This window comes from Rhinolophus sinicus, linkage group LG11 (genome assembly GCF_036562045.2).
Source record: "Rhinolophus sinicus isolate RSC01 linkage group LG11, ASM3656204v1, whole genome shotgun sequence".
Classification (NCBI taxonomy): Eukaryota; Metazoa; Chordata; class Mammalia; order Chiroptera; family Rhinolophidae; genus Rhinolophus; species Rhinolophus sinicus.
The window spans coordinates 52,928,701-52,954,724 of record NC_133760.1 but is presented as its reverse complement, the minus strand read 5'-3'; the positions used below and the strand labels follow the sequence as shown (position 1 = coordinate 52,954,724).

General features: G+C 39.2%; 1 protein-coding gene across 4 annotated transcripts in view; it reads right to left on the bottom strand.

Moving 5' to 3' along the window:
* Positions 1–26,024, bottom strand: part of XRCC2 (X-ray repair cross complementing 2) — a 139,600-nt gene that overhangs the window by 71,699 nt on the left and 41,877 nt on the right. For 2 of the 4 annotated variants that reach the window (XR_012490288.1, XR_012490289.1), the window contains exons 5-6: positions 14,483–14,645; positions 12,288–12,390 (exon numbers count right to left, since the gene is read on the bottom strand). The gene's annotated coding sequence lies outside the window, so the exon portion shown is untranslated. Of the gene's footprint in view, positions 1–7,560; positions 7,804–12,287; positions 12,391–12,999; positions 13,933–14,482; positions 14,646–26,024 lie in introns of those variants that run through there. The other 2 variants (XR_012490290.1, XR_012490291.1) reach the window with 2 other exon arrangements.

Genomic DNA, 26,024 nt, shown 5'->3' with positions numbered 1-26,024 from the left:
GGAGGACTTTTAACCCAGCCACCACCATCAAATTACACTTTCTCATCTAACTGAATTTTTTGTTAGCACGAAACACACACACACACACACACACACACACAGAGTTTTCTGTTTTAACCTGTATGTATGGGTTGTGTTATTTGAGAAAATACACGTGGGAGCTCAGTTTCGGTATGTTTTACAAGCAGGATCCCATCACTGAGAAAGTTCCTCCACAGAGATTACACATAAAGATTAGATTGAGTCAAGCTGTGAATTGGTTTCTCCAGAAATCACATGCATCTTTTTAAGAGTTTATGAGACTCAGACAAGGGAAAACCACAATCTTATTTTGCAATTTTGTGCAGAGGCAAATTCTGGTCCCTCTTCTCAAAGATAAAGTAAAATTGTTGTAAAGTGAAAAACAGGATTACAATGCGTTCTGAACTTTTTACCTCAAATATAATCCAGAGCAACTTTTTTTTTCCAGAGCAACTTTTCAAAGTACTGAAGAGTTTTCATTTGCTTTAAAATCAGGTTCATTATTTATAAGATACGTTTATTAAAGAAAGTCAGGCATCTCATGGAGCCACTGTGTATATGTGAGAGTAATAATTAAACTACATTTCTGTTCAAATATTCTAAGATTCTGATTTTCCCAAAGTAGTACTACACTGCTGTTCCGCTGAGATTTGAGATGATTTTAAAATGCCATAACCACATTATAAAGAAATCCCTCAGCTTCCCAGAAGGCTTTGCTTTTTGGGCAGGTGCAGCAGAGGAGAGAGAACAGACCCAGTCGGGATGAGTTGGATTATGGTGCACAGCAGTCTCTACGACTCCTGGTTCTCAAGACACTTTGCGTTCAGAAGACCGTTGGGTAGGACTGAATTCTTACTGTTATTCTGTGCTGCTGCTGAACCGGGATGAGGTCACGCAGGAGCCTGAAGGTGACAGATGAATGTCCGTGACTTGGCTCGGGGAAAGCCATCAAGAGAACAGAACTTGTTAAGGCAAATTGCCTTTTTTCTTAAGCACTATTTTTTTTTTCCAGGGTGTTTTCACAAAATAGCCCTATTATGGAGTAAGGAGACTGGTTTTATGAACTTCAAAGGAAAACAAATCTCACTGTTCTCTGCTCAGAATCCATTCTTTGTCATTTAACGCAAAGGAAGATGAGGTTTACTAACTGCGTTGGCCAGTAAAGCAGGAAGAAGGGAAAGAAGTGATTTGCCCCAGATTACACAGCTTGTTAAAGCAGAGCTGGTCCTGGAATCGGATCCTCTCAGTTTTGGATCCAATGTTTTTCCTTTACTATTTTTTTGACCTTGCTGGGTTTTTTTTCTTCACTAAAGCAGCCTCTTTATTCTTGATTTCCTTTCCTTTCATTCCCTATTTATCCTTTTTCTCAGTTGGATGATTTCGATTTCTTCCCCTCCATTTTCTCCTCTTTTCTCTTTAATTACAGAAATTTCCGGCAATCCAGGAATAGTCGAGCTACCAGGAAATCGGGATGTGAGGAGGCCTGGCCAGAGGTGTCAACAAAGGGCTCAGGTGTTGAGGACTTTGCTGCCCAGAAACCCCAGGACAGACTTACTGTTCAGCAACTAGAATCCTACTCTAGTGACTAGAGCACCAAACTCGAGGTATTTCATCATATGCTTAAGTTTTATGCATTTAGGAACGAAGAACCCTAACATACAAATCCAGATCCACTTGAAGCTGAACGGCACCCTCCACAACTAAGATTGAAGGGACAACAACTTGACTTGTAAAAGAAAAGTCCTGGAAGTACACACTGTTCCCTAATAAAGTCCTGTACCCCCTCCCCAATAAAAATCTTTAAAAAAAAAAAAATCCAGATCCTCAAAAAGTCTCGATCATAAACGTTCACTGTCTATTTTCACATAACTTTTAAAGAAGTCCTCGTACTTCAGGAGCTCTGGCAGCCTAGGTTAGGCTGACGTGGAGAACTCTGAAAGACAGGTGACCTTAGCAGCACCTCACTTTTCTTCGAGCTGGGCTTGTGGGCTGCTTAGTATTCCGCTTTCATTCCATCGTCCTTATTTGAACTCTTGTCATTGTACCTAAGAATCCTGAAATCTTCCTTATTAAAGCCATGCTTTTGTTTCACAGTGAATAAGGCTCTAGACGGAAAACCATTCAACCCACTATATAAAGTTAAGTGATAGCAATAGACTCAAGAGTTAATGGGAAACAAAAGATTAAAAGAAGGGACTTAAGCAGCAGAGCAGAGAACTTGGAAAAAGCCCGAGTGCTCTCAGATGAATACAAAGAGGATCGACTGTTCTAGGAAAGGAAACTTCAAGATGAAAAGCCTCAAATCCTGGCAAAACACTCTTTTTTTTTTTTTCTCCTCACATTTGAGTAATCAGAATACTGCTAAAAAAAAAATTAGGTAATATCTTTCTAATCTGTTTAAACATTCCCAAATGGTCTATTTTTTTTTCTTTTTCCAATTTTATTCATTTGAAGAGCTTTATAGAGTGGTCTTGTTCCTGATCTTCTGGGAAAAATTCAGCTTTTCACCACTGAGTCTGAGGTTAGCTGTAGGCTTGGCATATGTGCCTTTATTATATTGAGGTACATTCCCTCTATACCCACTTCGTTGAGAGTTTCTATCATAAACAGATGTTGTATTTTGTCAAATGCTTTTTTTGCACCTATTGAGATAATTATATGATTTTTATCCTTCAGCGTTGATGTGATCACATTGTCTGATTTGCAGATTTGAACCATCCTTGCATCCCTGGAATAAATCCCATTGGATCATAGTATATGATCCCCTTTTTGTACTGTGAATTTGGTTTGCTAATACTGTGGTAAAGATTTTTGTATCTGTTTTCATCAGGGAGATTGGCCTATAATTTTCTTTTCTTGTAGTGTCCTTGTCTGGTTTTGGTATCAGAGTAATAAAATTTGTTTGTGTTTCTTCCTCTTCTGTTTTTTTTTTTTCCCTTGGAAGAAGGATTGGTATTAATTCTTTAAATTAACTCTTCTTTAGAACCATTTCGTTACTTTTTATGATTTTTATTTCTCCATTGATATTCTCCATTTGATTAGACAGTGACATCATAAACTTCCTTAATTCTTTAAGCCTTTTTTATTTTTAGTTCTTTGACTATATTTATAACAGTTGATTTGTTTTGCTAAGTCCAACCTCTGGTCCCTCTCACAGGCAGTTTCTGTTGCTTGTTCTTTTTTCATGCACATGGGCCATACTTTCCTGTTTCTTTGCATACTGGCAATATTTTGTTAAAAATGTTGACATTTTAGATCATATAATAACTCTAGGGCTGATTCTCCCTCCTCCACTCCTCCAGGCCTGTTGTTTCTGCTTATTTTCTTAGTGCTTTGACTGGACTATTTTACTAAAATCTATTACCCTCCATTGGAGGCAGCCTCTGACAGCTGCTCATCACAGGCACGGCCTTAGGCACACACAGTCAGCTCCACTCTGCTGATCTCTCTGTTAAGCTCTCTGCCACATTGGTATCATACCCAGCTGTCAGTGTTCGATAACTGCTGGCAAATTGCTCTACTGTTTTCAATAATGCCCCGGGACATACATTTTGCCACAATCTGATCCAATTAAATTCAGGCTCCTTTGCAGGAGCAGTCTTTGAGTTTTGCTTTGATCCCAGTAGGGCACGTCTTAGCCGACTCATTCCCTGGTTTACTTCTAGCAGGTTTATACCCCAGCTTGTCGCTCTACTGAATCTACCAGCCCCCTTGTAGTTGCTTACCACCAAGGCTTCCGTTACTTCTAGGGGCACCTTTAGGCTTGGACTTCCTCACAGTCTGTTCCAAATGAAATCACATCCTTTGTTGCTCTCTGTTCTATACTTGCCTCTGTACCTCTTGTGGACAAAAAAGGGAGTATACACCAGTTCAGTGACAGAAAATAACCTCACAGGGAGACCTGATCATAGATCCTTAAGGGAAGGTCATGGTGGGTAGTCACGCCCCAGGCATCTAACTTATTTAGTAATGAAAAGGCTTATCTTCGCCTTAAGTAAGCCCTGTCCTTTGTTCTTGTGCATCTAGGTTAACAAACCTCTGAAATGCCAGAAGCAATCCTCTTCTCCAGACCCCTCAAAGGTGTAACCACCCTCAAGGGACCACATAATCTTGTTAGCTACGTGTTTCCCCAAAAATAAGACCTAACCAGACCCAGTCTTATATTATATTATATATTATATATTGTATTATATTATACCAGGTCTTATATTATAGTAAAATAATATAGTAATATATAGTAATATAGTAATAATATAGTAATATAATATAAAACCTGGTATTATACTATATTATACCCAGTCTTATATTACAGTAAAATAAGACCAGGTCTTATATTAATTTTTGCTCCAAAAGACACATTAGAGCTGATTGTTCAGCTAGGTCTTATTTTCGGTATCCTGTCCCTTGCTTTTCCCACCTTCATGTAATAGTTCCCTTAATTCCAAATGTATAAAAGAAACTAAAACTGTTGTTCTCCAGAGCCCTGGATATCGTGCTTCCTGGCAATGTCATCAGTTTGGCTCCAATAAATGCATACAAATTCTCTACAGGTCTGGATGTCTCTATGTTGACACACTGCTCTGGAGCTTTCCTCAGAGGGCCAGTGGCAGCTTCTCCCGCTGCGACACCCCTGCTTTATAAGCACAGTACTGGTTGGGGGCAGAAGCCTCTGGTTTCTCGGCTTTCCTTCCCTGGCATAAACACTCTGCCCTGCGGAGGAGCTGGGGGGAGGGTTGTTGGGGCCCTGTGTTCATGGCCTGCTGTGCCTGGGGCAGAGCTTCCACCCTGAGTGAGGACGAACGACCCAGGTATCTCGGCTGCTTTTGCCAGCAATCAAGGTTCTTAAACATATATTTGGGAGGAAATGGGAAGTGCTGGTGGCTTGTCCTTCCCAGGAAGATACTGTAGCCCACAACTGGGAGCTGGGGCAACAAAGCCCTAGGGTCTTGTCTGGATCTGCCCAGCGTAGAGCTTCACACTGGGCTAGGCCAGAAGGGGAACAAAAGGTAATGTTTCAAACGCCAGACGCTCCCTGTTCTCTCACGGAGACTTAGTAGACTCTCTTGAATAAATGTTTCATCATTTGTTGTATGCCCTTAACACGTTTCCAGAGACTTTACACAGTTGGTTTTTTTTAAAGTAATTTTTACCAGTTATAGTGGTTTTGCCCAGGAGAGGGTCTACAGAACTCCTAACAACACTATTCCAAAAACTATCTGAATGGATTAGATGTGTTTTTAAATTTCACGTTCTATTTAAGATAAATTGTATTTTAAAATTTGGAAGGGACTGCTAATGTCAGTAAGGCCAACGTCTCAATTAATGGGGACACACCTAAATATCCTTAATTCACAGTCCTTTAGTCTCTGCTTGGTCACAAACAACTCATGACTTCCTACACAGGCAGTGGGTGTGACGCTGCACGGCTTCAATTAGTAGAGGTTCATTTTGACCTGAAATGTGCCTGTCATTGGTAACAGGTTTGAAAGCACATAAATTACCCTTCTTGTATTAAAGTCTTTCACATATTTGAGGCCAAGTATCAAATCTCTTTATTCTTTTCTTTTTAGAGTTAATTAATCTTCAGTCTTTCTTTTATTAAATGAGGAAGTTTCGGAATCTCTAAACATCCTAGTCACATTTTTAATGTTTCTCTTAAAATTGGCCTAAATTAAATGGGAAAAATCTCAATGTGATCTGAATAATGCAGTGCATGAGACTATTATTTTCAGTACAGACGGGTAGGAAGTAAATACATGGACGGATAGATGATTAGATTAATACCCTCCAAAAATATATTTGCTCAAACTGCAGAAGACAAAATAGAGAGACAGTGGACGTAATATTCAGAGCTGGAATTTGAGGAATCCTGCCTTCCAACAAATCTCACTTTATCAAACCCTTCAAAAACCGTTAGGTAAATTAAGTTTGCCTCTCCCTTACTTGAGAACCAGGTGTGCGGTGAGGCTGAGAAGGGCCAAGAAAACAAAATCTGCCTTCAGTATCCACCCCTGCATTGGTACCAGTAGAAACGTGAAAGTAACCTCTTCGGGTGTGTGCTTCTGGAAAGTGTTTCAACCAGAACTCAGAACAGTATTTTGTGGAGCTAGCACAGGCGCCTCTCTGGGGAAAACAAAAAGAAATGCTTATGTCTAGTCCCGGGGTTTATATCTGAGGGGAAGCAGAGTTTGTCACCCCAAAATATGCCTTTGGGCTACTGATTATTTTAAGCTGATTGTTTTTAAGAAAAGATTCAGGAAAAACTTTTGACCTTCCCCATAACTGCCTGAAAGAATTTAGATGGAGGCCCTGCTCCAGGACAGGAGCTGTCATCACAGGTAACTACAGTTCAATGTGAACTCGGAGTGACAGACAGGGAGGAACCAGCAAGGCCCCTTGGAGCAAAGCCCTCTCTGTGTCCCATTGTTAGAGATGGCCCAGCAAACATTCATTTACCAAACATTTGCTTTTCCATCTCCGTGGGAATTGCCTCCCTCCCCTTTGAAGGCCCAAACAACTGCCCCCCTTCTTCTTAGCTTAAGGTGGCACAGATGCCTCAACTGTCCGATCGGTCCTTGTTCTCATATTCTTGGGGAGCCCCCATATGTACCTAACGTGATACATTTGGTCATTTTCTCCTGTGACTGTCTCATGTTAATTTGATTCCAGCCAGAAGAATTTGGATGGGCAGAAGGAAAACCTATCAGAAGTAGATCGCCAGGTTCTTTCCGTAGGGCTTACCCTTCACTGGATCTATGATTACTAACTGCTTGCTGTTCTTGGGTAAATGACTTAATCTCTGAATTTCACCTTGTCAACTATTAAAAGAGGGGACTGTTCTCAGAAGGTTGCTGGGGAGGTTATAAAAAACACATATAAAGCATCTTGTAAGTGTTTGTGTCACACGTCTTCCTTCACCACACATAGTGGTGACCGGAGAGAAAAGGAACAGAGCGCGGGAAGCCATATATGAAACTAGGAGAAGTGTCAGCTTGGACAGGAATACCTGAAAGGGAGAAAAGACCGTGAGTGGCTGCAATTACAAGAGGTGGGTGACATGACTTGACTGGATGAAGGAGGCACAGAATGTGCCACCAGACCACGCGCAGCCTTGCAAAGGCCTGGAAGTAGAGGTTGTCTGATGCGTCTGTCACTGGTGGCAGGGTCGTTATCAAGCCTATTTGAGGCTAAGTCCAAGTGCTGTGTCCTAGACGGCCACTGTGTTTCAAAGTGGCAAAGGAGAAAGGTTTCACTTTACCAACTAATACCTCTGCTCAGTGTGGCAGTATCCCCACAGGTAGTTCCACAGTGCGAGTGGAAACCAACGCCGTAAGAGGGCCGATGAGGAGAGTTTTCTAGGGGAGAGTCCCCATTCTTATTCAGATGCATTATTTCCCATGTCAGTGCAGGACAGTGCTTAGCTTTTACTGTTTTCCCTGAATCAAGACAAAAGAAGGATCACAGTGTAAACCACTCACGAGCTTTGTAGGCCTTAGGTAACCAGGGGAGCGCACAGGCAGACACAAAATTAAACCTGCATCTGGACTAGAACGTTTTTATTTAGCCGAGGACTCCTTCGTGTTTTCCTCTCTCTTGGTTTTTCTTTACTACGTCACATTACAACACATTTGGAGTTTACATTTGGAGGCAGAATTTTAAAGGGCATCAAGGCGATTTTTCCATTTGTATGTTTTTGTAGTATAGCAGGAGTCATTTTCCAAATGAAAAGCAGCAGATAAACAGTCCTCTTGTTACTATCCTCCAAGGATTCCAATTTTCCGTCTGAAAAAGCCATCCCGTGGGACAGAATTTCAGCTTGGTGTTTCGTCATTATAACTGCTTTTAAATTCCACTATGGGTTATAGGTAAATCCTTGTCTAGCACATAAAAGATCCAAGTTTTTTGGTTTGAATAATCTCAAACGCAGTAAACTCAGGTCGGGGAGTACCGGGCTCTTCACTTCCTAACCTTGCTCCATTTTCCCATCACAAATAGCCGATTATTGGAGAGGAAGGGGGCTGCGTCCTGTTTTGTGTTGGTGAAGGAACAGGGATACCTGGTAGGGAGGAGGCAGGATGGCCGTGTGGGCTGGGGAGCAAAGAAGGAGAAAAGAAAGAGGGTTTCAAGAATCGGGTAGATTCCAGGGCGCACCGAGAGCTCTGAAAGTCCCAGATGCTCTAAGGCAATGATTATCAGAGTGCATCCCAGACAAAATTCTACCACCTGGGAAATACAGAATCTCAGGCCTTGCTCCAGACACGCAGAATCGAAACCTACATTTTAACAAAACCCCCTGGTAGTTTGTATGCACGTGACAGCTTGAGAAGCACTGGTAAAAACACCAAGTTTTACCCTTTTATGCCATGAAGGTGCTGCCGTATTTAGGATCTTATGATCCAGTCACCCTAACATGTACTTGGACTTAGGAAGCCTTGGAACAGGGTCGACCCCATAGGAGAAAGTGGTCCCTGCTGCTGTCCCTGTGTTAGCTGACAGCTGACCCGAATGACTCAGTCACGGAATATTTAATAAACTCGCGTGAGGAAGACACGGAGACCTGTACCGTGGAGGATACATATCCTTTCTTTTGTTTTTTAAAAGCAATACAATGAGGTTTAATGAATTGTGTGACAACAAAATTCTAAAAGCCATAGATTGGTAAGACCAAACACATACCTTTAAAGAAAATTTTGGTTTTTTTTCAATCTCTTAGTTATCCCTTCAAGAGAGCCAACCACTAGGAAAACTGCTTGGCCTTCAAGAGACCCAAACAAGAAGATGTTGAGTAATTATAAAACCCTGAGGCACTGAGGCCACAATTACTAAGCTTTGACACCTTATTTATTTGTCTACTTATCTTTTCCCTTTGTATTTTCCATTTGAAAAAATGCTCATCACATTACATCCATAAAGTTCTACATAACTAGTTATTAATTAAAATGTTATCACTGCTTATTAATATGACATATTTTTGTTTAGAAGGGTTATTTGATTATCAGGGGGAGAAAAGATTTGGATCTATTCTTTACCAAGACTTTCACAACTGTTTTAAGACCTAGCTCTAATGCCACTTTCCTCCTTAAGCCTGTCTCGACTTCTCTAACTAGAATAACTCTCCTCCCTCAGAACCATTTTGGCACTTTACCACTCCCCCCCACCTCGCTGCCCACCCCGGTGCCTGAATATATATTCTTTACAAAACCTTGACTTTTGTGACTGGGAGACAGGCTATCATTAAAATAAGCAATAATCCCGATATCACCCTATTAGACTCTAATACTCCAACGTATGAGACCATTTTACGCTACGGCTAGCTGCAGTGAGAAACAGGCATGTTGCTTTAATAAATGTTACATTCAACCAAATGTAAAATGCTTGTTATTATATGGAATTAGATTTGTTCTTTGCCTGTGCACATCTTGCTCTTCATTAGATGAATCAAATTTAAACACTACATGGACATTTCAAGAACAGTTTCAGAAGTTCTCTGCTACATAAATACAACTTCAATTTTAAGCAGAGTGCAGAATAAAGAAAACAATAGTGGGTGTGGATAGCTGAAATACGCTTAGAGCAGATTACACTCATTATTTCAAGATTATCCAGAGAAGTAAACTGTATCACTTGCCAATGAATGTGACTGTCTTTTTGAAAAGTCAGGCTACAGTACCTTTTCTACCTATATTGGCTAAGACTAACCTGTTCCTCTATGAACCAACCAACGGCTATTGATTACTGAATAGTTACCACGTAACAAACACTATGAAGGATATGAAAGTATAGGATGTAAAAGTGGTTCTCCAGGAATTCAGTCTAGACTGGGAGAAAGAGACGCACATAAAAATAATAGTCAAGAGAGCGAATGAGTCTCAAATGAGAGACACAGACAGGAGTGCAGAAGTTAACCGTGGACTTCACAGAGCACGTAGGATCGAGCTGGGTGCTGCAGCTCAGTCTAAGCTTAGCAACGTGATGGAATCAACAGCTGTCTTGAGTAAAATATTCTCTCTCAGACACAGTCTCATGGTGCTTTCGCCAAAAGAAACCCAGAGATCGGATTTGAAATTTGTCCGTCTTACTAGGGTATTCACCACCCAGTAAAGAAAAACGGCCATCGCTGGACAACTTAGCTAATGCTGCAGGAAGGGTTGTCTATGTCTCTGGCAAAATGCTAATAATGCATCAGCTTCATCTCGTTGTCCTCATGCCTTTTTCCCTCCTGCTTTGGCCAAGCGGAATTCCACCTGAAAACAGTAACATGAAACTACGCAGCAACATCCCGCTTTCACTGTGTGTACCCGTGCGCTCCAGTCCCTTGCTCTTCACACACGGCGCTTAATAAACGCCGTTGGCAGATGGGTTAACTAAAAAAATGATTCTGGCAGAGCTCTCTAGCCCATCTTTTCTAGGTTTCAAGCAGAGGAAGTACTCAAAATGGAAGGAGAAGAAGGACAAAGAAAGGCTGGGATTTGATGACAAGTCGGCTTACTTTTAGTAGTAGAAGTGTATGTTTTTATTTACCAATCAACCTAACCTGCTTGGAGGCTCAGGTAAAAATAAGGGGTGTCCAACACAACGCCAAAGAATAATTTTCCAATGGTTAAAAACATGATTTCATACAAATACAAAATGAAAGTGTGGCCAAAGATTTTATTTCACTCATTAGTGAATGAGGAAAATGGCAAAGACTGGGTTCTAATGAGAATTTGAAGAGCTAGGTATTGATAACTACTTAACAGAGCAGTGTTAGGACGTGATTAGTCGGTTAGGTCTGAAACCAGTCAGGGTCCCACAGGGCCATAAGCCACCACCTCTGGGGTTTGCTTTCTCAGTGGACAGAAAGTATTTGCCTCTCTAACTGGACAAGAACCTAAAAATGAACCTCTTTCCTACTGAGCCTTCAAATACCCCAGTCAATGGACAGTCCAGGAACGGCGCACAGCAGGCGGTGCGTGGAAGGAAACCCAGTAATCTCTTGTTCTAGCCTAAGTTTTGAAATAATTTTTCTGACACTCAGACAAGGCTCTCAAAAGGGGATGACAGAGGCCCGACATCACACTAGAAGTTTGCGGATCTTTATAACGCAGAGGACATGGTCCCAAGTATAAAAGAACATTGTCAGAGCAGGTATTCATTCTGCAGTTGGAGGAAACATGACTGGATTTACATAATGACAAGACTCAGAGAAGGAGGGAACAACTGTCCCAGTGAGTAGCAATGAGCACGAGGTCATTGCAACCTCCGTGATCTGGAACCCAGTTGAGAACCAACTTAGATATCCATTTACAGGGTATTTAATTCCTATTTTAGACTTAATTCTAACACTCGTGCTCACATAGGGAAGGCTGGACACACCATCACACATCAGCAGAGTGAGACCATTAGAGCAATACGTGATCCAGAAGCACCGACGCTGTTTACAATAGACCACTACAAACCTCTGACGGCTATAAATTATCTTCGTCTAACTTATTTTCAAAAAATCCTAAGTTGTTTCTCAATAGTCTCTGCTCAAGAAAATACGCAAATATATAATTCAAAAACCCGTCTATGAAAAATATTTTCAAATCGAAAAGCATTGTTATTTAAAGAGCTAACAAATCAATTCGACCCCTTGTGTTGAATATGTACTATTTGCCGGATCCCTTCGTTGGCCCTGAGTTGTACTAATGGGAATAAGATATTGTTCCTGCTTTCCAAAACCTTGTATTAGGTTGGTAAAAAAGTAATTGCAATTTAAAAGGTTAAAAATAATTGCAAAACCCGCAATCACTTTTGCACCAACCTAATAATATATCAGGGGAAATAGCTTTGAGAACATTGACTACACAAAAGCGGGAATGACGTGTCAGCACACAGGTGGGGACACACCAGGAAGGGCAAGTATTCAGACACGACAGAGCAAGTCGGGGGAGACTTCATGGACAAAGGGCCTGGAAGGGGTCAATACTCATTTGACTGGAAAATTCTCCACAAGCAATGACTGTGAGTACATGAAGGCTGCTATGATATTTCTCCTCAAAATGACTCCAGTTATGTAGAAAAACATATCTGTTCCCATAAACAAACACAAGCGACACACTGAGATAAAAATATTCAGAAAAGCAGACCCATGTTGTGGACAAGCCACAGACGAAATAGAAATGGCCAATGAACATCCAAAATTGTATTCGATCCTACTAAAAACCAAAGTAACGCAAAGTGAAGTGAGACACCGTTTTGCATGGCAAAGCACGACAACGGTTAAAGAGAGGGATAATACTCACGGTTAGCACGTGTATAAACGGGAGCTCTCGTAGGCAGTTACTGGGAACGGAAACTGGTACCACCTTTCCTTCAGAAATGCATTTCCACTGTGAAGAAGTTATCCTATGAAAATAATTAGACAGTAGCATAAAGATTGTATCTACATGAATGTCATCAAAACACTCAAAACAATTTTTAAAAGGAAAAAGCAAAGAAAGAAACATCCAACAACTGAGGATTTCTTGGATAAATTATGGAAATATCATGTGGCATTAAAAATTGTAATCACATAAAATTTAATGGTGTGAAAAAAATTACAAAATAGTAAGTGAGAAAAAACATGTTATAAAAAGCCTGTCAGTCAGTATGGTCCCAGTTTTGATTAAAGAAAAAACGAAAGAGAAAAAGGATCTTTGTTTTCCTGCTTCTTTCCAGATAACTTTGGGTCTCATCTAACATGATGTAATTCTATGCCAATATATATATATTTTTTCCTTATGAGGAACTCTGGAATCAACTCATGAAATACATTTTTTAAAGTATTATAAATATAACACTTAAGAAAAAATCTGAAAGGATATACACCGATAAAGTTAATATAACTTAATTTCCTTCATTTTGTAAAATGTCTGCAATAAACATATATGACTTTAAAATCAGAGTATTAAACATACAGTTATTTACAAATTGAAAAAATGGTCCTATTTTAAATAGCAATAACAATTCTAGGAAATTAGTCTAAAGAATTAATCATAGACATAGAGAAACATGTTTCCATAAGCACTGCCTTAGGCGATGTTCCCCAGAAACAGAACGAGGCAAAGGTTACATGCCAGTAATTTAGTAGTTGGGGGAGGGGGAGTCAGGAGAGCATCCACAGGGGCACTGCGAGCCGGCCACACACCTTAACAGGCCAGCTGCTCTCACAGGTGTGTGCAGGGCGTTCCTACTGAGCCGGGCTCCCAGGAGCGGTCCATGGTGGGGGTGGGGGGAGGAAGAGAAGATGCCGTACATGCTAGGGCAAGGCTAGTGTCCCTTCCCCACCCTCAGCCGTCAGGGTCAGCCTGCGGGCGTCAGGGCCTCCACACTTCCAGGTTGCTCCCTGGCCTCTCCAGCAGTTACTGGGGAGGCCGGCGGGCAGGCACCGCACACGGCCTTGCATGGCCAGTCAGCCCATGGGGCTCCACAGTTTGTAGGGCTATGGCTGCAGCCGTGAGCGGACTACAGCCACGTGGGGAACAGGAGCCACTGCTAGTGCCACTCCAGTCCTGAGGGCAAGTGACCAAGGAGAGGGAGAGCGAGAGAGAGTGTGAGTGTGAGCATGTGTATGTGTGTGTGTGTGAAACGGGCATGGACATGTGGGCTTCTGTTGGCACCAAACAGCAGGGTAGAGTCACCCCCTTGCATCACTTAGATCTCCTCATGTCCCCTTACGACATCAACATCTCCTCTGAGACTAAGGTGCCTTCACATCTTGTCCACAGGCAGAAGTGAAAGCGTGATCTTAGTGGGACCGGCCAGTCATCTCATGAAGCCACGACAGTCTGTGCCGCTGAGGCGGGCCTCTGTGTATAACTCCAATCGGTGCTGTTCCCTCCCCCACCGGGATCCCACGCTGCTTGCATGGGTGGGCCCTGGCTGCTTCAAACGCTCATCGACAGTTATCTGTGACAAGAGAGCATCACAAGACACCCCCATTGTATAAAAGCAAGTCTCTCCCTTCATTTTACACCTGTCACCCTTGGCAGAACTTATTATGGCATGCTGCTCCTGGACACAGAATCTTTTGAGACCCCTCCCCACAGGCGCACGCGCGTGCACACACACACGAAGCAAGGTGGGGGCAGGGGTGGGGATCAATCTGAAATACTGGTGTCTGTGCGGGTTCCTTTAATCAAAACCATAAACCCATGGCAGGGTTTCATGTTTTCCCCTCTCCTGCTCATTAAGGGTGACACATCTTATAGACTGGGTCAGTGGAGAGAAGACAGTTCTTTTAATGACCTCTCTCACATCTTTGATGATTCAGAAAAATGTCTAACTTCTGACAAACACCATGTGAGTAAAAAGGCACCAATTCAAAATACTGAAGGCAGCGGAGGCTTACTTCACCCAGGCGATAAAATGGCCAGGGTTGGGGACCTTACCTATCTACCTACCCATCTACCCACCCATCCACCCAGGAACGAAAACACTCAGGATTTGTAAATATCACCTTGGGAAATGCCATCTGTGACAAAGCGCATTTTCAGGGCTCTTGATGATGGGAAAGAACTCACTCAGCATGGCTGTGACTTGTCTCCGTCGTGTACTTTGCCTGGCTCCAAAGATGAGGCATGAAAACGTCCACGGTTACTTCTGACAGATGAACTTCTCCACTTCAAAGGAAAGAAACACATATTCTAGGTGAGTTAGTGTTTTACGTTGGACTTACAGTTTCACTGACTTTGAGATTGTTGAACTTTATCCATATTTACTTTTTTAACTGGGGCACGTCTCCTTCCTAAAGTGACTGATCAACTAATTCTGCTCATTTATTCAGTCCTACCACCGTGTTTCCTGGAAAATAAGACCTAGCTGGACCATCAGCTCTAATGCGTCTTTTGGAGCAAACATTAATAGAAGACCAGGTATAATATAATATAATATAATATAATATAATATAATATAATATAATATAATATAATAATACCGGGTCTTATATAAGTCCCGGTCTTCTATTAATGTTTGCTTCAAAAGACGAACTAGAGCTGATGGTCCCACTAGGTCTTATTTTCGGGGAAACACAGTATGTACGCATTATATTTAAACTTAACTTACAGATCTCATTAAGAAATGGATTTCCAGCACATTTTACTGTTACTCATTATTTATCAATATTGGAAATACCTAGGTTTTGAGAAATTGTGTTCTATTTAACTATAATAATTACTCAATACTTAAAACTTTGAGGTCACAGGAGAAAACAGTTGCTAATTTAAATTTATATGCATATTTTTGTTGCAGACATGTGATTGGGCCAATAAAGTCAGTAAAGAGCTTTCAAATATAAAAAATATACTAGATTAAAATGCTAAAGGGGCGGGGAATGGAAATACAAATTTAGGAAACCAGTAATAATGTAAAAATTTTGACTATTAAATACAAGCTTTATGTTTAAAATCTATTTCTAATTTTAAAATCGTAGTAAAATACACATAAATAGAACTGACCATCTTAACGACTTTTAAGTGTGCACTTTAGGAGTGTGACGTACGTTCACACAGCTGTGCAACCAATCTACAGAACTCTTCAACTTGCAAAACAGAAACTCTTTCCCCATGAAACAAGTCCCCATGTCTCCCTCTGGCCAGCTCCTGGCAACCACTATTCTATTCATACTTTCTCTCTACTTTCCCCGTAGGTGGAATTATACAGTATTAATGTAAGCTTCTCTTTTATATTTAAAAAGATGGGTTGTAGGTATCAAATTGCTGTGATATATACATTTCATTAGCTATATTTAATACACGTTTTATTTTAAAATGTCAACATGTCAGAAATCAAACCTCTTGCCAATAGCTACACTTATGAATTAAAGTTCTGAATGTCAATTCAAAAGCTGTAAGGTGACATATGATTTTCCAAATTTCGTTTAGGGAGTATGTAAGTAGAAAAGAAGCCAGTGATCCTAAGTCAGTCTTTTTCTTTTATCTGTAAGAGATGAAATGATCTGCACAGTCACAGACCTAGTTGGCTGGAAGGCATCAGAGAGAATCAAAGACTCCTGACATCTGAGATCTCTGTCCAGTCACAGATTCTATTGTCGACACATTTTATACATTTCAATTTTAAACGCACTATTCACATATAATCTTATATGTAAATATTCTCGTATAGTCAAGAATCCTTTGTAATAAAAAACGATACCCTGTATCTCTGGCATACATTAGAGTTTTCTACAATGAACTTAAATAGAACATGTAGTATTTGGTAATACAGTTAGTATTTTGTTTTAGGTAAGATAAAGCGTATCACCCTATTAGTGACTAGGACACTCAAATAAACATAGAGAGGCAGGAGAGGAATCAGAGGTCATTGAGTCATAAAAATACAGAAGAATAAACTAAAGCACAATAAAGGAAATTGCCCCCAAATAGCCTTCAGAAAATTCTGAACCATATTTGAAATGTACAGACATGAATTATGTAACTACCAATAAATATTTCCTAATCTTTTCAAAGAGATCCTTTAAGAAACTTCAAAATAAATTAATGGAATCTAATAACTTAAAACTCAAGTGCTGTTATTTCTACAAGATCTTGGATTATATGTTCATTTGTTCATGGGAAGAAAAATCACATTTTCATTTCTTTTATTTATATTAAAGAGGTCACTTCAATATTAATTCAAATATCTATCCATTAAATGCAAAAATGTTAATGTAATATTAAAAATGAAATTTAAATGAAAGTAACGGAATGTCATATTAAGGTTCCCATGGCAACTCTCACTACACTTTTCAGCTTCTGAACTGTAATATGGTCATTTATTACAGGCTCATACAAAATACAATTTTACAAATATTTAAAGATGTATAGGTTAACTCATGTCAATTCAAGACTTCAGCCGCAATGTAATATATCAGGCTAAGAATACTCTAAATATTTAACCGATATTCTTAGACATATCTACATAAAACAAATGCAAACTTCCGAAATCTGAATGACTTGTCAGCACACACATGAACCACACCGTTTGCAGTTCCCATCATGGTTGAAACGTGAACCTCATGTAACTGTCATGCTAATGCAGGTATGGTCAAGAACCTCTCTCGTTTAGCAAGTGTTTGAAACTGCAGATCACAAACTCTGCGAGATGCAAACACATTATTCAGACAAGTGAAAAGTCCAAGGACTGAGCTATGCAGGAGGTGAACCTTGCCACTCACTTGTTCTGCTGTTTTCTACAACTGTCAGCAGTGTTTATCAATGTACTGAAAATTCAAAAGAGTAAACATCCTTTAACCAAGCAGTATCACTTTATTTATCTAAAGGAAAGAACTGGACTACTACGAAGCTGTATGTATGAGGGGGGGAAAATATATATATATACATATATATACATATATATATATAGTATAATATATATATATTATATATATATATATAATAGTCCATATATATATATATATATATATATATATATATATATATATATACATATTTGTGTGTGTGTGTGTGTCCAATAGAGGTGGAGAGGTGGTTTAAGTAAACTATGGTGTACAAAGCTTTGAAAACGTGGAAGGGTGTCCACAGCACATTGTTAAGGAAACAAAACAAGCATCAAACAGTATGTACAGCAAGAAGGGGAAAATAGAACAAAGCAAAACAAAAAGGTAAAACACTATCTCAAAAAATGTGTATAAATGTATAGAGAACAGCCTAGAATGATGTACTCCAAATGTTAACGGTAGACATCTCAGGATGGTGGGATGATGGCTGACTTATTCCTTTAGTTTATACAAAGAATGCCAATATAAATATATTTATATGTCTCCCCTGATGCATGGAAGCAAGAATTTCTCAGGGATATCCACCAGAGTAAAGGTATACACGTGTTTAACTTTACAAAGTAATGCCTCGTTAGTTGGGTACTGGGGTGGGCGGGTGGGGCGGGATCCACGGCCCAGCACTGAGTTACTGTTCTCGTTTTTCTACGTCATCTTCGGTACCCTTCGTATTGTCCTCCTCTGAGGTTTCATCATCCAAGTCTAAATGATATCTTACTGAGATCTTAATTTGTATTTCCAATTGCAATGAGACTCAACCTCATTTCATGTCTTCTGTCCACTCCTGTTTCTTCTGCGACATGCCTCTGAATGCTTTGCCCATTTTTCTATTCATTTTTCCTTACTGATTTGAGTGTACAACATATACACACATATAAATAAGATATACACATTGTACGTATAATTTTATATGAAGTTTGTTTTGGATATTAAACATTTAGTCACATGAACTGCAAATATACTTTTAGTCTGTAGCTTATATTTTCTCTTTATTTACAGTATCTTTTGACAAATAAAAATTCAAAGTTTTGATGTAATCAGATTTATCTTTTTTTCCCATTATAATTGTTGCTTTTTGTTGTGTCTGTTTGAAGCACTTCCCTACACCCAAATCAAATATATTCTCATATGTAGTCTTTCATGTTTTGCTTTTACATTTGTCTTTAACAGATGGAATGGATTTTTAAAATACGTATATTGCGATCCAGTTACATTTTTTTCCTTGTGCATCATCGTCCGTCCTTGCTGCAATGATTTGAATAGCCCATCCTCCCCACGATTTGCTACTGCTGACGTATGGGAAGCTCTACACGTGGGGGTGTGTGCCAGAGCTGTCCAGTGTGTTCTGTGTATCCCCGCACTAATGACACACGACCTTGATCACTCTGCATACAAACCTTTCCTTGCAACAGGGCGAGCCACCCTACTCAGTCTTCTCTGAGAACACAGGGCAGCCTCGCAGATCGGCCTTTGCAAGCGAATCTGCCACATGGGTGGAGGGAGTTGACAGCCTCCAGCTTCATTTCACCTTCTGGATCTGCTGTAGCATTTGAGGGGGGGTCATGCTCTTCCCAGGCAGAGGAGGGGTACAACGGCCTGGCCAATGTGGGCCCCTCTACAGACGACCTTTGTCCTGGAGCTCCGGATGGTCAGCCCAGGTGTTCTCACAGCTGTGCAGCCAGTCTGAGGTTCTCTGTGCCACCCCTTCCTTCCTCCGTCTCCAGCTGTCGGACCTGCATCAGAGTCTGAAAGCTTTCCCGGCCTAACCCTCCTTCCTCTCTTTTTCTTTCACATCTTACACTTGTAACCACATTTTAGCAGCTGCCTCCTGGAAGATCTGAACTGATACAAAGGTCTTGGCTATTATTCTTGGTTCCCTCTCCTACTAAATTTAAGAATCAGATTGTCAAGTTCCAATGTAAACCAAAACAAAACTATTTTTTTTTTTTGGTATTTTTACCTTTTTCTGCATTGTTTGGTATGATGTGAACTTTTCCCCCTTTAATCTAGTTTATGTAACAAAGTAGACTGATTTTCTAATGTTAAACCAACCTGTGTTCCTGGGATAAATCCGACTTAGTCATGAAGGAGCATCGCAGTCATACTTTGTTGAAATTTTCACATACATGTTCATGAGTAAGAATGGTGTGTAATTTCCCATATAATGTCTCTGTCCAGTTTTAGCATCAAACTGTTGGTAACCTGATAAAAGGAATTGAAATCTCATTCTCTTTGTCTCTTCTCGGAAAGAGCTCACATAAAACTCTTCCGTAAATGTTTGATACCGTGTTTCCCTGAAAATAAGACCTAGTGAGACAATCAGCTCTAATGCATCTTTTGGAGCAAAAATTAATATAAGACCTGGTATTATATTATTAAGACTCGCTCTTATATTGTAGTAAAATAAGACCGGGTGTCATATAAGACCTGTTCTCATATTGTAAAATAAGACCGGGTCTTATATTAATTAGAGCTGATTGTCCGGCTAGGTCCTATTTTCAGGGAAACATGAACCCATTAGTGAAGCCATCACAGCTTGTAGTTTCCTTAGGTCTTCACATTTCTGATAGTTTCCTTTTTTTTTTTTAATTCTTTTTAAGATTTTATTGGGGAAGAGGAACAGAACTTTATTGGGGTACAATGTGTACTTCCAGGAATTTTTTTTTTTTCCAAGTCAAGTTGTTGTCCTTTCAATTGTGGAGGGCGCAGCTCAGCTCCAGGTCCAGTTGCTATCCTTTCCGGGAGTCGCACCGGCAACCTTGTGGTTGAGAGGACGCGCTCCAACCAACTGAGCCATCTGGGAGGCATCTCGTGTTCAATCTTAGTTGCAGGGGGCAGAGCCCACCATCCCTTGCGGGATTCAGAGTTGAACCAGCAACCTTGTGGTTGAGAGCCCACTGGCCCACGTGGGAATCGAACCGGCAGCCTTCGGAGTTAGGAGCACGGAGCTCCAACCACCTGAGTCACCGGGCCGGCCCTCTGATAGTTTTCTTAATAGACTATTCAGACTTTTAAAATGTCTTCCTGTGCTGGTTTTAATAAGCTCTATTCTCCTATTAACTGCCCATTTTACCATATTTCAAAAACTTGGGGCATAAAGTTATTCCTCATAACATAGTTTGAAGGTCAGCAGAATCTACGGTGGTGTCCCCTTTTTCTGTCATTGATCTCGCCAGGGGTTTATCAATTTTATTAGCCATTTCAAAGAACCAACAATTGGCTTTGTGGATCCAATTTTACGTTTTCTATTTAATTAATTTACTCTTTTATCATTCAATTCTTCTATTTGGGAAAGGGGATTTAACTTGGTCCTCATTTTCTTCAAGTAAATGCTTATTTGGCTCATGTTTTCAGCCTTTCCTCTTATCTAACATAAAGGGTTTAAGGCTGTAATTTTCCCGAGTATTGATTTAACCATACTTCTCAAATTTGATATGAATTTCATTAGTGAGTTCAAACTATTTTGTATTTTCTATTGTGATAGCTTTACTCCATGTTTTATTTTGAAGTTTATTCCTTACTTTTAAAACATATGCAGATTTTCTTTCTTTTTTCTTGTTACTGATTTCTGATTTAATTGTATTGTCACTGGAGAACTTACTCTGTGATTTTGATCCTTTAAATTTTGTTGACACAGCTTTATGGCCCAGTATTTGGTCACCAAAAAAATGTTACAAGTGGGGCAGCCGGTTAGCTCTGTTGGTTAGAGTGTGGTGCTAATAACACCAAGAATACCGGTTCGATCCCCGCATGGGCCACTGTGAGCTGTGCCTTCCTTAAAAAAATAATAAAAAATGTTACAAGCATGCTAGAAAATCATGTATTCTGCACTGGATGGGTGGTGTGGTGTTTGTTGATCATGCTGTTCTATCTTCAGTATCCTTATTTATTTTGTTTACTTTTTCTACCAATTACTCAGGTATTAAACCTCCAATCATGATTCTGAATTTATCTCTTCCTCTTATACTTCTGTAAAGTTTGTATTATCCTGGTACTTTGAAATTTTACCTTTACCTTTAGTAAAAAATACCTTCCAGCTTCTTAATATCTTTTGTCTGATATTACTGTATATATACCAGCCTTCTCGTTTGTTTAATGGAGGATCTTTTCATTTCTTTAATATTGTTTCCTGTGCTTTGTTTAGATGTCTCTTTAAAATAGCATCTTATCATGTTCTTTCAATTGCTCTACTGTATTATCCCTTTTTCTCCTTAGATTTAAAAAATCGTCCCATTATTTTTCTTCTATTCATTTTAAAGTTATACCCTTTTCCTATTCTTGAGTGGTTATGCTAGAGAGTAAGCTGCAACCTCTTTATCAGTGTCTAATGTTAACTGATACCTTCCCTCCTCTGAGATGTGAGGACCTTAAAACACTAACTCCATTTACCCACACTCCCAACTCATATGTTCTTTCCACGTATTCTAAATCTGTATGACCTGTTGTGTCTGTGCGTGTCTGTTGAGTGGGTGGGGCTGTCATCTGTTTCTGCAGTTTCTCACTCATAGAGACTTGTCTTTTGGTGAGTTGGGTTACTTTAGAATGCATTTTGGACAATGCATTTTAAAATTCACTTTTAGAAATAATTTGAGGCCCAGAATGATATTACCATCCTCCAGAGAAAATTTTTGTTTTGGTAGGTATGTGGAGGCACTAAAAATCTGAGTACATAATATACCCATCACTCAGATTTAAACCACCGATATTTTGCACTTCTTGTTTCAGCAATACTTCCCACTTTCAACATTTTATAAATATATTTTTTAAATGATTTTTTTAAGGCTTGTGATTTTTTTTTAGCCACCCACGTAATGAGAGTCCAAGCTGCAGTCTGTGCAAGGGCTGGTTTATTTCAATTTCACCCTTATTCCTAGGGTACCTCCATTCAGGGTCCTGTGATTCTGGGGTGTGATTACTAAGGTTCCCCAACAGTGACACCAAGAAAAGCATTGTTTACTCTCAATTTCCTTTCTCTACTGGATCTTTACCAAATAATTCTTCATTAACTGTTTAGCTCTTTGACATTTCAACTGTTTGTATCTTACCCAGTTTTTGTTTTGTTTTTACTTTTAGCAAGTGAGTTTGTTTCAATTACATATCCTCTTATTACTGGAAGTCCCCCTAAATGACTGTGGGGAGAGTTCAAATTACTGATTCAAGTCTTGTAATGATTATAGTAGTATTTTTCATTTTTCTGTGTTGTTTTTTTTGACATCATTTGGGTAAGACGTGTCCATTGTCTCAGTTTTCAAATTTATTGATATAATGTTAATATTCAAAAAAAAGAAATCTCTGCTCTATTTAGTTATGTTCTCTAGGTCATTCCTAAAACTGTTTATTTGTGCTTCTCTGGTCACTTGGTTTTGTTTTTCCTATGTTGTTTTCTATTTCAGTAATTTCTACTGTGCTTTTTAATGTCCTTTCAGTTTATTGGTTTTTTGTTTTTGTTTTTTTCCTAAGGAAGGCACAGCTCACAGTGGCCCATATGGGGATCGAACTGGGAAACTGTGTTGCCGGTCACTCTAATCAACTGAGCTAACTGGCCACCCCAGTTTACTGTTTTTTTAACTTAAGTCATACGTTAGTATTTTCTAATTTCAAATGATTTCTTATTTGACATATTGATTATTTAGAAATTTGAACTTTTTCTACACTTGGCATCTTTCAGTTATCCTTTTAGTTGTTGCCTTCTGACAACTGCATTGGTTGTGAAATGATCTGCATGGCACTGATTCTTTGAAATTTGATGATGTCTTTTCATAGCACGTAATGTTTTCATAAATTTTCCTTTTTGTGTTTAAAAGAGTATTCACAGTTCTACATATATTTTGTACTCAGTATATTTTGTATTCAGAGTTCTACATATGTTTATTTGACTTTGTGTTCTGACTGTAGGTCCTTAACTGATTTTTTTAACTATGTGATCTCCCAGGTATATTAAAATATCTACCATGATGATAGTGTTGTCAATTTCTCCGTGTAGTTCTCTAAATTTTTGCTTTATAGTTTTTGAAATTCTCTTACTGAGCACGTATAAACTTAAAGGGTGAATCAAACCTTTGATCATTGTGTAGCATCTGCGTTAAAACAGAAAGTGTTACTATAAAATCTACCTACACAGCTACAGGAGCTTCCTTTCAGTATTTCTCTGCTATCTCTTGGCTCTCAAAATCGCTTTATTCTTGTTTTAGATGTATTTCTTTAAAAAGCATATAGTGGGTTGTTAAAAATTTAGTCTAATGAACCACGATTTTTCGCAGAACAGTTTAATCCATTTACAATTGGAATTATCGCTACCATATTATTCAGTGCTTATTTGTCCTACCCACTTTCTCTCCTTTGTCTTTATTTGTTCTTCCTCCCCCACCCCTTTCCTTTTGTCTCCTCAACATACATTATTGGAACATGCGCTGTTTCTTTTAAAGGCAGTTCTTCAAATTGTCAAGTTCATACTTAAGTCTAAAATTTGTCCATACCTTTACTCTCGTTCAGAATACAAAAATCATTAGACTGATACCATTTCAATTTCCAACCTTACATGCATTAGGCTTCCAGGCAATTAGTTATCTAGAATTTTTACTTTATATTGTGTTTTCCTCTAGCAAATTAGACACTATTGTTTTATACTATCACTATTTCTTTAGATTTACTTACATGCTTACTACTATCTTTACTGTTACTTCTTATATTTCAGACGTTCTGAGATAATTTTCCTCTTCCTTGAAGTATATCTTTTAGAAGTTCCTTTATGAGGCAATTTTGGTGATAAATTCTCCATTCTTTTTTCATCTGAAAATGTCTTTATTTCACCCTCATTCTCAGAGAATCCATATAGCAGAGCGATCTGACTAAAAAAATTTTTAATGGTATTAATAATACAGCATTTGATGGTTGAAAGCTGAAAACTTTATATATATATATATATATATACACAAAGGAAGTAATAAGGTAAGCACTATCTTAATTTTGTACAGCATTCATCAGATTAATGTCTGAAATATCTTCCATATGCATTTTTTACTGGATTTTCACAATTATCCTGAGTTTACCTGTAAGAAAAATATCTTATGATACCCTTTGTTTTCTTTCTCAGAGGCAAATGGGTTAAATTTTCTAAGGTTTGTAATGACTTTCATTATTCTTTTGATTCTATCCAACACTCCTGGTATCTGCTACCTGGGATGTGCCACTTCAATCTTTCTTCTTAAGCCTGATTCTTTTCACAAGTATTAAAATTTCGAATGTTCAAGAAATCCCATTGGTATAACTTTCAGTTTAAAAGAATTTTTTATTAACCAGGATTCTTAACTCCTTCCAGCATGTTGGATAACAAACCCTTTTAAGATAACTAAGTCTTTGGTGTGATACATTAATATATAATTGATAATTTAAGTTAATATAAAAGTTCATGATTTTTTAATCATGTTCCCAAAGAATAAGTTATAAATCTGTGAACAGTCCACTAAATTAACACTTCACTTATACAGAGGATAAATGGAAAATCCTGTCATCATATTCAAGGCTAGAATTCTGCTAAGAGTTGCTAAGTTTCTCATATACATCTGTAAAACACACACACACACACACACACACACACACACGACCAGAGTGCAGAGCTTAATAGGGAAGGTAACTGAATTGTCGTATCTTTTCTTAACAGCTAAAAGGAGAAGTACTCTAGAGTAGAGCAAAAGATTCTGAATCTTAATGACCACCCACTCTTATCAGGGGGAAAAATAAGCACATTTTCCCAAAATACAAATATTTACAAGTTACTTATGTGTGACATGTGTTGCACATAACACAAGAATGTAAATTGAAAAAGGATGAACTATAGACAAAATACATAATATTTAAAAATATTTTTAATTATATTAATGGCAAAATAACATTTATAGAGGGCATGCAGGAGCACGGATGCGAGTGACAGTCATGTGATCTAATGTAATTTAACTTGCTGGCCAATCTGACTGCTCTCATTTTCAATCTCACAACATGGCTGAAGAGCAGATGTTGGACCGAGAAGAGCTGCTAGTCGATGACTTTTTATTGTCCTCTGACAGTTTGGTCCCCTCCTCAACCTGCAACCAAAATAGTTCCTAGACAAGGATTTGTCATTCATTAGGGAGACAATTCCAGGGGGCCCCATAAGAGTGGGGAAGTGAGAGCAAAGGGTGCAAGGTAAATAAACAGTGTGTTAATGAACAGATTATTGCTTTAAGCAACTGGGGATCAATCCCACGGCGGGGTGGGGGGGGCACTGAGAACCAACTCAGTGTCCTCTCACTGAAGCGGGAGGAGGCTGGAGAACTTACAGACCAAATCCTGACCCTCGCTGGTTAAAGACCGCCCGGTCTGGCCCCGTCACAGCCTAGCAGGCCCTGGCATCTGGAAGACCCCTTCAGAAATCCTTGGGTTCTGTAACCTACAGATGAGCGAGAGGCCCAGGGTACACGGTAGGACACAAACAGATATGCCACATCTGCTGTGCTTGTATTATGAAGAACACTATCTCCAGTCTTGGTTTCTTTGCAGAATTCTTTTTTAATCCCTTAAAAAATCTTTGTTAGATAAGTAAATTTAGAGTTGACAGCTTTAATAGGTGACATAAAGGAATACACCCACGAGAACTCCACTGTCAATTCTTGCTGCTTTTCCCGCAGGACACCTCAAGTATGTATGTGACAGAAGACAATCTGACATACAG